The 12,903-nt window shown below is 31.9% G+C and overlaps 1 long non-coding RNA gene across 1 annotated transcript; it reads right to left on the reverse strand.

Annotated features, from left to right (window-relative positions):
* Nucleotides 1–1,246: 1,246 nt before the first annotated feature.
* On the reverse strand, nt 1,247–9,532 carry LOC136062450 (uncharacterized). The gene is made up of 2 exons (XR_010624182.1): nt 9,342–9,532; nt 1,247–6,763 (listed from the first exon to the last, which is right to left on the reverse strand). It is a non-coding gene; the product is annotated as an uncharacterized LOC136062450 (long non-coding RNA).
* Nucleotides 9,533–12,903: the final 3,371 nt, after the last annotated feature.

The raw sequence follows: 12,903 nt of genomic DNA on the forward strand, positions 1-12,903 counted from the left end.
ATTTATACATATTTTAAGGGAAAAAAAAAATTTAAGATTCAGAAGTTACATTTTAATCTTTTGTCCTAGAGGTTGAAACTTTAGATATTAAACCACTAGAAAGACTCGAAGATGTGAACCAAAGCAAATAGATATAAGTAGAAACTGTTTCCTTAGAACATGGTCCTAAATTTCAGTGATCAATATGAGATTATATGGTGTATACGATAAATGAGAATTTGAGTGATTGTGTAACTATGTATATAGAAAAAGATATTGCTATAAAATTTGAGTGATTGTGTATATCTTTCTAAATATTCATTTCGAAATATAATATTTTGGCACCATGAAAAAATGTAAGGCACAACTTTGTTAAATTAAAATTATTCATAAAAAAAGAAAAAAATTTAAGTTAATTATTAATAAAACATTTTTTACTTAAGAATTTTATTATATTTAACTTGGCCCTCCCTAAAAAAAAAAAAAGGAATTTAGGGCTTCGCCACTGACCATTACAACATCCTCCATTGTCGTGAGAGAATGGAGCTGAGAGAAAGAGAGAGATGAGGTGAAAGTATGAGAGAAGAGCTGATCTCAATGTCTTCTCTCTCTTGGCACTGTGCCCCCTATACAAGACTCTCCTCCTCCCAAATTTTCAACTTAGCCACAAAACCCTGCTAGATCGGTGACAAAATCATGACAATGATGTAATTTTTGTGGTGGTGGGTGTGATGTAATTTTTGCCATGAGAAAATGAAGCTGAGAAGTGAGAGAGATGATTAGTTGCTTTGAGGAGAGAGAGAGAGAGAGAGAGAGAGAGAGAGAGAGAGAGATCATGAATTGAAAAAGAATTAAAAATTAAAAAATAAAAATAAAAAACCCTTTGTGACAACTTAATCCTATTAGGGGTTTGAAATCCTAATTTTTATTTGAATTTTTTTTAATTTATATTTTCCATTTAATAATTGAATGTATCATATCAACTATTGATGATAGGGATTTTTGAGATTGGAATCCTAATGTGCAACATTCATTTTTTATTTTTATTTTTTTTAATGAGAGTTAGATATCTATTACATTAGATATTTATTTGCGTCTAAAATATATTAAATATGACCCTCACTTTTACAAAACTTCACGTAAGGCTTTCTTTCTATGTGAAAAAATTTCAAATCCATTCAATGATTGCGTTAATAGCTAATATTAATAACAACATTGTGAACAACGCTTTGTGAATTTTTTAACACAATGATTGCATAAGTGATGGTTTAAATTCTTCATTCATTCTTGGATTTTTTTTTTTTTTTCATAGTCAATAGTTTTCTTGTGCATTGCATGGGTTAGCAACTAGTTAATGCTAAATCTAAAGTTTTTCTCACTTGCACCACCAAATCAAACCTAAAATGTCGTTAATCCTCACAATCTGAAATAGTGGAAGAAAGTAGTGAGTCCAACGGCTTAGTAAGTAAGCGTTGATCTTAACTACTTGAATCAAGCAAAAGATAACTAATACTAAATAAAATTCACAGGCCTTGAAACAATAGTAAATTTCATGTTTGAAAGCAAATAATAATAACAATAATATATCAAACAAAATTGACTTTTGAATTTTACCTTTGTATTTAGTCAAAAACCAATTTGTAAAGTTGTGATTTACAACTATATTTTATGTTGGCTTTATTCCATGAACAAAAGGGTTGTAATTGCTTTAATTTTGTTGCTTGTATTTTGTGGGATTTTATTGTATTTGGTTTAATATTAAGTTGGTGAAGACTCAAGCTGAAATGAAGATCAATGGATTTCGTGAGAAGCTCGCAAAAAGCTAACCCGCGAAAGAGTCATGTGAGGAGCACATGACTGGACGCTGAAGAGTCGTGCCAGGCTGTTGTTTTCGCAAGTGTCTCGTGGGTAAGGCCTTCCCGCGAGGTAGTCGCTAAACATTCTACTTGGAGGATTTTTTAAGAATGACTTTCTTACCCTTCACCCATGCTATATATACCCTCATTACTCACAAATGTAAAGGAGACAATTCAGAGAGAAAAAACCTAGATAGGTTTTCTACAACAGACACACCTATCTTTTAGAGAGAAAGCTACTCATCCTTAGTGAGAAATCATTGTAGCCTCTTCTTCTTCCCTCTCCTATTGTCATACCTTGAGAGGAGATATGTACCCAAACACAACCACTTCTATTCAGAGTGTAGAGAGTGTTTTGGAGCTTGGGAAGTTTTGGGGATTTGCCAAAAGAAGTCAGTGAGACTTGGTGGATGCAATCGAGCGTATTGTGGGATTCGGAAAGCTAGACAAGACACGGTTCCGAGATGCCTTGTTGGAGTAGGAGCTTGGAGAGTTTAGGTACATCGGGTAAATTAGGCTTGGAGGGTCTCTTGCTAACCCATGTATCCTAACTGATTGTCTAGTAGATCGATTACCGCTTGAAGGGCGGCGGAGAGGTTTTTCGCCGAGTTCTTTGGTTTCCTCTTCAATAACACATCGGCGTGTTATCTTGTGTTTGCATTCTCTCTTCCCTTACTCTTGTGCTTTACTTTTAACGCTTGTTGTTCATGCTTATGCACTAGAGTAGTTTTATCGGTTTATTGCGCTTCATTTCCTCTTGTTTCGCACTTAGATGAGTTAGAGTAAAAGCAATCTAGCCGTAATCTTTTATTGGGGGTCTAAACAAGCTCTTGTGTTTTAACACAATTTCGAGCTTTCACAATTAGAAATCGTGCACACAACAAAAGATTACAAACGAACTCTCACTGATAAATTTCAGATATTACTTTTGCATGTCAATGTGTACATAGCTACTACAATATGAGTGCCTAGTATTGTTCACAGACCAAATCCTACTATCATTCATTGATGGAACCCTAGAAGAAAAGATTAGGTTTGCCTCTCCATGGGTTCCATAAGTGGCTGACAATGAGAGATGCCACTTTATTTGAACATACTTGGTGTAAATCCTAGGAATGGCAATTCATGTCATGTGTCGGGTTCTTGTTGTGTCTGCTTATGAGTATTCAACCATAGGGGTTAACATTAACCTAACATATTTATTAAACGGCTCAGGATTCTTCAACCCTTACACAACTTATTTATTAAAAAGTTCAGTCGTATTGACCAATTTATCAGATTTTATCAAAGCAAAAAATATATACAAATTTTAAGATTAACCAAATTGATTTAAATTATGAAAAACTAAACAAAAAATTTTTTCAATATAAAATTTAGAACTAACGAGTAATTGCATCAAAAATAATAATTCAAAACTAGAATATATCTCAATATCACAAATAAACAATCACAATATGTCAAAGAAAATAAACCACAACTACTAATAAGTTTATATACCTAGGGTTTGAAGAGTATATTGGTAAAATATTATTTAATTAAACGGGTCAGATGGGTTCCATGAATTGGACACGAATCCGACACGTTTATTAAACAAGCCAATCGTGTTAACCTAAATATAACATGAACCTGTTAAGTGTTAACCCATATTTTACTAATTTTGTGTCAGATTTGTGGGTTTGCAAGTTGTATCAAATTTTGCCACCCTACTAAATTCTAGAGTTAGGTTTTATGTAATGAGATGTCCATATAGGCACCTATTGGACCCAATAATCATATTGTGGCCATATGCTAACATCCTTCCACTCACCCATGATGAGTGCACTATCTAAAGAAGGGTTTTGTTAATGGGTGCTTTAAGACATTTGTTAATTGACCATTTTAGAAAAGTTTTGAAATTACTTTTATGAGAAATATAAAAAAGTTACTTTTTTTAATAATAAGTGTCTAAAAATATTTTAAATCAATACCCTTACGGCATTTGCTAACTTTTCCCTTTAAATAATATATCTAATATGTTTTCATTCGTTTTACATGTAGAAGGGAAAATGATTTATGTGACCGATAATCCTAACTTATAAGATAGGCACACTACAGCCAAGCTACAGGCCAAAATGGGCAAATGCCCCTTTCACACAAAAAATCGAGCAAAATGCTCCATGTCTGAAACTAATTAGAGAAATGCTCTTGTTTTGAAACTCGATTTTCTAAAAATCGAGTTCCAAATGTAAAACTTGATTTTTGGAACATCGAGTTATAGGGAATGTGGACTTAGGAAATTTTTTTTTTTTTTTTTGGAACTCGAATTCCACTTGAATTTTTTCAAGTAACTCGAGTTCCATGAGCTCAAGTTCCCAAAAAAAAAAAAAAAAATCAGTTTGCTTTAACTCGATTGTCCAAAAATTGAGTTTAAAATTGAAACTCGATTTTTATGATTGTCCAATCATATGGTCTTATACTAGCATTCCCTCCCTCACTCATGATGAGCACACTATCCAAAGCTATCTTTCATCCACTTCCATGCATTTGTTTTACACGTACAAGTAGAAATGGTTTGTGCAACGGGTATACAAGTCTAACCTATAAGGTTTATACAGTTATATAATTATATAGTTAAATTTGTCAGGTTTATACGGTTAAATTTGCATTTCTGTAATTGAAGGTATTAAAGGTACTACCATTATTTCACTACCGAAAAGTATACAAATTAATATGTAATGAATGTGAATGATGTCACATCAATTATATAATAAATAAATATTATCCTTAATTACTCTTGTGTTGTACTTAAATGTTGACATATCATCTTATATGATAAAATTTGTAAAATCATTATAATTAATCATCCAATTTGTAATATTCTCAACATCACTACTTTGCAAATTAGAATACAGATGTAATAGACGCTTTTGTAGAACTTTTCCCAATGTTATTTGAAAACTCATATGTGTCACTTTGATTGAGTAACTGCATACGTACAAGAGATAAAGAGGGAGAAAATGGGTTTTTGCCTTCTTCTTTTTTTTTTTAATATTTTATAAAAAAATCTAGCATTTTGCCCAATTTTCCAAACTAATTAGGGAAATGCCCCTGTTTTAAAACTCGATCTTCTAAAAATCCAGTTTCAATTTAAAATTCAATTTTTGGACAATCGAGTTATAACAAACTGAAAAATTTAAAAAAAAAAAATTTTCTAGAACTCGAGCTCCATGAACTTGAGTTCCATGCAATTTTTTTTTTAATTATTATTATTATTTTTTTTTTTTTTTTAGTTTGATCACCCCATACCTAAAGCTGCGTTCAAGAAGCCCTATAGTGGCATTTTAAATGGAACTTGAGCTCCATGAACTCGAGTTCCATGCAAGTTTTTTTTTTTTTTAGTGTGATTGCACCATACCTATAGCTGCGTTCAGGGAACCCTATAGTGGTGTTTTACATGGAACTTGAGCTCCATGAACTCGAGTTCCATGCAAGTTTTTTTTTTTTTTTTTTTTTTTTTTAGTTTGATCGCCCCATACATATAGTTGCGTTCAGGGAGTCTTATAGTGGCGTTTTAAATGAAACTCGAGTTCCATGCAAGTTTTTCTTTTTCTTTTCTTTTTTTTATTTTTATTTTTTTTTTAAGTTTGATCGCCCCGCACCTATAGTTGCGTTCAGGGAGCCTTATAGTGGCGTTTTAAATAGAACTCGAGCTCCATAAACTCGAGTTCCATGCAAGGTTTTTTATTTATTTATTTATTAAGTTTGATCGCTCCATACTCGATTTTCTACAAATCGAGTTTCAAAACAGGAGCATTTCCTAATTAGTTTGGAAAATTGAGCAAAATGTTGGATTTTTTGAGCGAAAGGGGCAAAGACCAATTTTCTCCAAATAAAGAAAGAACATTACTCTCATAAGGCCGATTTTGATTTTCTTGTGCGGCATGCCTGCTTGTCTGATTTTGATTTTCTTGTGCGGCATGCCCGCTTGTCTCCGACTCAATCTCCAAAGCCATGTGAGGTTGACTCATTCTATGAGAAATGTTGAAAGCACCTCTTTGATGGTTTTTCTTTTCCCTTCTTTTGTAAGAAATAAAAGATAAGAATAGTAAATGAACTACGTAAGATATTATGTAGTAAACATGAAATTCAAAATTCTGTGAATAGTTGGAGTACAAAAATCAAAAAATAAGTATCATTCATGTTACAAAAATTCCTATTTTGAAATAATTTAACTTTATGGGCTAATGATAATCTGCAAATTGCATAGGTGGTTTTCAAATACCAAATATTTCCACCCAAAGGGTGCTTGCCTTTTTGGTATTATGAGTTTTATTTTTATTTTTATTTTTATACAAGATAGAAATTCTACTCTAGCCTAATCTAAGTATATATGTGTGTGAAACTCCTTCCTGGAGACTAAAACCCCGACTCTTGCCCCCCACACTCCACAAGTACTTATACTTGTGGAGTGACCATTGCACCATGGGTGTGCAGTAGTGGTATTATGAGTTTATGACCACCTTGATGTTTGTCATATCATATGAAGCTCTTAATGCCTTGCAAGTTAAAGTTTAACAATCAGTTTAGATTAAGGGGAGGGAAGGGGGAGTAGAGGGATGTAAAGTAGAGTTGGCTAGAAATTAGCCTAATTTCGGGCCAACTCTATTCTACTCCCCTTCAATCAATCCAAACAAGCCATAGAAGAAAGAGAGTGAAGAATGATTTTAAATAAAGATATCATGTAACTTAACATTATGATTTATGGACTTAGGAAAACAAAAAATTTCTAAGATGGCAATAATTATTATGCTACTGTTTTTATTACATGAGCTTGATAATACTTACTATTAGAACTCTAGAAGTGGAAGGAACCTAATGTTGTTCGGACTTCTAAAAGCACATCCGGCTCCTTTATGGGCGAGCTCCAATGGGAAACTTTTCTAACAAAACTAGATAGAATGCTTGAATTGAATAAATTTAAAACTTAGAGGATTCAATTGAACCAAAGTATAGTTAAAGAATTAAAATAAATATTAGCCAAATTAAAGGTACAATTTGCATTTTGGCCAAAATTTTTAATTATAGATATAAAATATAATAGAATTTAACTTATTATGCATTTTTATGATGACTACTCTTTATCATTATAACAAGACACTAATTAGTTTTTTGTGTAAGATAAATTGCCAAGACACTGATTAGTTTTTGGTGTAAGCTAAATTCATACCTTAGATTTCTTACTTTACTGACAAAATTTTACCTATTAAGCTTACTAAAAATCATTAATTATCTTAAGGTTTTTAGAATCAAAATAAATTAGAGCAAAGCCCAATAATTCACATCCTCAAAGATATTGGGTTGTAGACTGTAGTAATTATCTCGTGTCTGTCCTGGGTAACAAGCCTTCTTACATTTTGTATGAGTAAAACTGTAATTTTATAAAATGTAGTGGTGTTTGTATAATTTGGTAAATCGTAGGGGTTGGTCCGTTGGTGGACCCATTGACTATGCTTGATTTTATTGGCCTTAGCTTTGTTTCTTTATAGGGCGCATTGGGTCAAAAAATCTGATTGGGTTAATTGGTTTTCGGCAATAATGGATTTTGAGCCTTTCATTTCGGGCTGGGCTTGGGTCATCAGGCTGGACAGCTTTGGGTTGGTCATTGTGGGTTTGACATTTTGGATTTTAGAATTGATATTATACTTGAATGGAAAGTTGACCCGATATAGGTTTTAAGTCACTAAGTCATTGGGTCCGTTTGGATTGAACTTATTGTTCTAAAACTGAAAATTGAAAAACTGTAGAAAATAATTTTTAAATGTGTAAATAATACTGTGGAACCATTTTTAATATTTTTTAGTGCGTAAACAGTGTTGTAAACAGTGCTAAACAATGTGTGAACAGTGATTTATGTCTCCTGCACAGTGAACCATGTGAGGTTACTATTTCACGTGCAGGGAAAAAAAAAATCTGAAAACGCAGAAGGGAAACGTGGACGCCGAATCCGAATGCCACATTGTTTCAACTTGCAGGTTACGAGTCAAATAATACATGTGAGAAAATTTTAAATAAAATTAAAAATATTATACAAAAAAATATCTAAAAGATTAAAATTGATTGATTAATTTTAAAATAATATTTTTAATAAAAATTATAAGCATATAAAGACAGACTTATACAATATAATTATTGAAAATTCTTTGTATAAGATAAACATTTTTTGACAATAAAAAGCTCAAAATTATTAATTTTAGGTTCTGAAGAGATCTTTCTTTTTCTTTTTTTTTTGTTAACAGATATTTATAATGATAAAATCCTTAATTTACAGTATATAACTAAAATAAGTCAATATTCAAAAAGAAAACTAAAATAATTAGTCATAAAAGAAAATTGAGTTTATCTATTTAGAGAAATATATAATTAAAAGATAAGATTATGAAAAAATTTTAAAAGTATATTTTAAATGAAAACAAATATACAAGTAGGAATTAATTATTTAGAGAAAAATATAATGAAATTAATTTAAAAGTTTGAAATGAAATTAATTTAATTATTTGAAATTTTTAATTTTATTCCGAACTTTATAAAAATTAAAAAGATATATTTGGGATTATCAATTTATCATTAATAAATCATGAATGGTACTGTATTTGTTAATTTATTTCTTTAACAGCATTCTAAATTTTTCAAAAGACCAAATATAAATAAATAGATCATTTCTAGCATATGGAAAGTCGTGGTCCTTTTTTAAGATCTAATCCAAGCTGAACAGGCTATAAAGATCCCATCAATTTTGATTGAGTTTGATCGGATCATATATTTAATGGTCTAATGATTTTAAGGTGAATTGTGTAATGTAATGCCTTTTCCACTTAATATAGTTCCTCAAGATTTTCAAAGATTGATGGACAAAATCTTTAAAAAGCTTAAAGATTTTTGGTTAGTCTATATAGATGATATTTCTTGTGTTCTTTCAACAATCGAAGAATATAAAAAGCATCTTAAATTTGTTTGTTAAAAATTCCAAAAATATGTGGAATAGTCCTTTCCCAAAGAAAATTGAAGTAGAAATTAAAAGGAATCTATATAATTCCTAGGCTTAGTTTTACATCAATCAGGCTTGAAACTACACGTTTCAAGCCTTAACCTTAAGGTCCTCCCCAACCATATCTAATCTTCCTCTTCATTTTTCTTCTTTCTTCTTTCTTCTTTCTTCTCTATTTTTTATTTTTATTTATTTGTGTGTATAGTTAGTTTTACCATGGTTCAGTGAGGGTGTGTTTTGTTTCTTCCTGTTTTGGGAGCCATAATGTTGATTGTTGGGGGTGATTCAATTCGCCATTATCTATTGGTAGGAGATTGTGTTGGAATGATGGTCCGAGGGTTTAGGCTTAAAATTGGGTGGTGATTGAGCCACTGTGTGCGGTGGTTATGGTCCGTTTGTGGGAGTCGTGGGACGTGGTGTTAAGTGTGTGTGTGTGAGTGACGAAAGAAATAGAAATAGAAGGTGGGAGATTTTGGAGATACCTTGGCTATAAAGTTGTTGCTGTTATTGGAGTGGTTGTGAACTTGTGAGTTTTAGTGGCTCCACCAACGAAGGTGGCCAGAGTGGAAGGGGCTCTGATCGCTTAAGCAAGTGGTCTCAGTTTCAAGCCCTTGTGGATGCAGCAAACTCTCTTGGAAGAGGTCTTTATCTTAGCACTCGACAATACCTCGAATGATTATCCTGGGTAAAAACTTGGCGACACCTTGGGAAACCAAAACAAAAAAAAAAAAAAAAAAAAGAGTTTCAGTGGCTCCTTGAGCTTGGACTTCAAAGAATGTATTAGATTTTTAAAGATAAGATAACAGGACCAATCCAATAATACAGTCTTTTTTTTTTCTTTTTCTTTTTTGAGAAACCAATAATACATATAGTCAATAAAGCATTGTACGAGATTTATAAAGATAAGATAACGAGACCCAGGACTTAGACTTAGGGGGCGGTTTTGTTTGTCGTTGTGTGCAGTATCTTTGGCCTTCGACTTTGTTGCTACTTAGTCGCTTAGTTGCTAATTGTTTAAAATTTTTTAAAGGGTCAGATTATTTGTTTTAGATAAAATTAGTTGACTAAGTTTTTTTTTTTTTGTTTTTTTTTTTTTATTATTGGTAATTTTTGTTGTTGTACTAATTTTTTTGGGCTTGTATATTTCTTTTTTAGATTTTAGACTTATAAATATTTTTTAATGGCTTTTAAAATGAGAAAAATGTTTGAACTACAAATTTTTTTACAAATTGCTGATAATGTAAGTGATGGCCCAAATGCAAACTAATAAAAATTTGCTACCTTAACAGTTTATAAAAATATTATAGAAAAATTTGTGACTATAACAATAATCTTAAAACAATCAATGATATTTTTAAGGGGACAAAGTATAACTTTCTAAAATAAAATTGCTAAAATTAGTACCATATATATAATAATATTTTTTTTTAAAAAAAAATTGGGGGGCCATTGCCCCCAAGTCGAACCATGGTTCCGTCCATGATGAGACCAATCCAAAATGTAATCTTTGAGGGTGACTCGGCGCTATAGTGATCAAAGCTCTCCAATCTGGTTTGGCAGATCAAAGTGTGTATGGTCATATATTAGATGATATCCTTCATCTCGCTTCACATTTGAGGGGGGTTTTTTTTTTTTCTTCCTGTCATGTTAAGCTTAATTGTAATTTAGTAGCTGATGCTCTAGCAAAAAAATCTAAAACAGGTTTAAATTTTCAAGTTTGGATAAAAGACATTCCTAGGAACCTAGTTTCCTTGGTCCTAGCTGATGATTTTTAAGATTTTTCTTTTTTCAATAACAGTCCTGTCAGGTTTTCCAGGCCGGTTTCTAAAAAAAGAAAGAAATAATGCATATATCTTAAAATTATTAATAGACACTCAAACGTCAAAACACGTGCTTTCATGAGTTCAATGAATGTGTACTATAAGATTATTTTGAACCGCCCAAATGCCTTGTCTTTATTTCTGTCGCTTTCTATCCTTTCTTTTCTTCATTTCATATCTGAATAAAACAAAAACTACAGCCTGGAATTTTCATCCCATATTTGTCTCAAATTTGATATTCCTAATTTATTTTTATTTTTTTCGGGGGGCGGGAAAGAATGTTTATTAAAAAAAATGCGTCTCTAATTTTTTTTTAATCTATAGAAAAGTGATTCTAATATTAAGTTAAAATCTAAAGAGAAAATAACGCAAATATAGGGAAATTACACTTAATATTGAGAAACTAATTTTAGAACCTTTATTAATTAATTTATAAAATATGAATTAAAAAGATCAAGTTTCAAAGCATTCGATAATATTGTAGAAAAACATGAATATTTTTACAACAAAATGAGTATAATATATAGGTCTTCAAAAAAAAAAAAAAAAAATTATTACAAATGATATTGTAGTTGTACGCACATTGTGCATGACATTATTGTCTAGTATTTCGTACTGGTGTTTGTTGTCCACTGATATATAAGATTAATCTAACCATAGAATTTTGATTGTTATAATTAAACCAAATGGTAAAATTTCTTATTGCAAAATATGAGATTTAGAATTTATATTTCCTACACCAAAAACTAACCGACATCTTAACTTAAAGATATAAAACAATCGTCAAATAGTGGACAACATAAATTTAAAATCTATCGTATTAAAAAAAAACACACACACATAGAACTTAAATAAAGAATAAAAGCTAGCTGTGATGCTTCAAGTGAGTTAAAGTCTAAACATTTATAAGTGTTGTACTCTGACATCTAAAATTAACTTTACCAAAGAACTTAACAAAGTCTGAGAGCTAGCCGTTGCAAAGTCTAAACATTCACAGATTACGAAATGCCTGCCCCTTCTTGGTTCTTTATTGAGCTAGCTCGGATTCAAAATTTACTTAGGGGAGGAAGAAGTGGGAGTCTCGCAAGAAAATGATCCACAATCGATTAGGGATGAGTCAAAATTTTAGGGGGCAGAAAAAAAAAAGATTAATTTGAAGTAAAATTAATCCAACATATTAATGGACATTAATAAAGAGTTCGATTAAACATTTTTAGGTAGGTCTAGGCCCTTGTTGGTTTGATATATGGATTTGTTAAGTTTTAAAAGTTCAGAACAATTAACAAATTGTGAACATAATTAAACTTGTCTAGATATATATCTTAGAATCTATAAGATATATAAGATAATGAAATTCAAAACATGCCAAGTTTGACCAATCGAAAAGAAGGCTCGGCCAATCGAGATATGGTTCTACAAAATTTTAAGTTTGGCCATTTGGGCCAAACTTATCTGTTAGAAGCCCAGTTCATGATCTGCTTGTGTGGTTTTTAGAGAGAGAAGCTATTTGTTGGTCTCGTGTTTTAGAGAGAAAAGTGAGATGAGAGATGAGAGGCTATCTTTGTGGTGGTGTTAGCTGAGGTTCACCATGGAGGAGCATGGAGAGTCTATTCCATTTAGATCAGTGAGATTGAAGAGAGAAGAGGGTGACTTTCAGTGAGGAGAGTTGATGGTTGAGGAGGCTTAGACTTAGGCTGATTGAAGATAAAGTCATGGAGGCTTGGTCATGGTTGGTGTTTGGTTTCTGGAGAGAGCTCGAAATTGGAAAGACAAAATGAAGGGGGAGCTCAGATCCGAGGGATAGAGAGAGAAGAGCTCAGTGATAGTAGGGGCGAAGAACAGAACCATTGCCTGTGGTGGCAGTGATGTTCAGAGTTGGTGGTACTCAGGTGGTTGGCCATGAGAGTTTCAAAGATTAAAGAGATCTAGAGGTTAGAGATAGAGAAAAGAAATTTTCTAGTGTGAAGGGAACGAAGAAGAATAAGGAAAAAAAAAAAAAAGCGTAAATACACTTTTAGTCCCTATATTTTGGGTCAATTCTCGATTTGGTTCCTAGATTGATTTAGCTCCTAGTTCAGTCCCTAATTTCAAAAAATCGTTTTTTATTTTAGTCCCTGTCGTCAACCTGGTGACAGAAAATGCTGAGGTGGCAAACGAAAAGCACTGTGTGCATAATAAATGCTGACGTGGCTATTATAAGGCATTTTTTAAATGCCACGTCAGC

Source organism: Quercus suber, unplaced genomic scaffold, assembly GCF_002906115.3.
Source record: "Quercus suber isolate HL8 unplaced genomic scaffold, Cork oak 2.0 scaffold_415, whole genome shotgun sequence".
Taxonomy (NCBI): Eukaryota; Viridiplantae; Streptophyta; class Magnoliopsida; order Fagales; family Fagaceae; genus Quercus; species Quercus suber.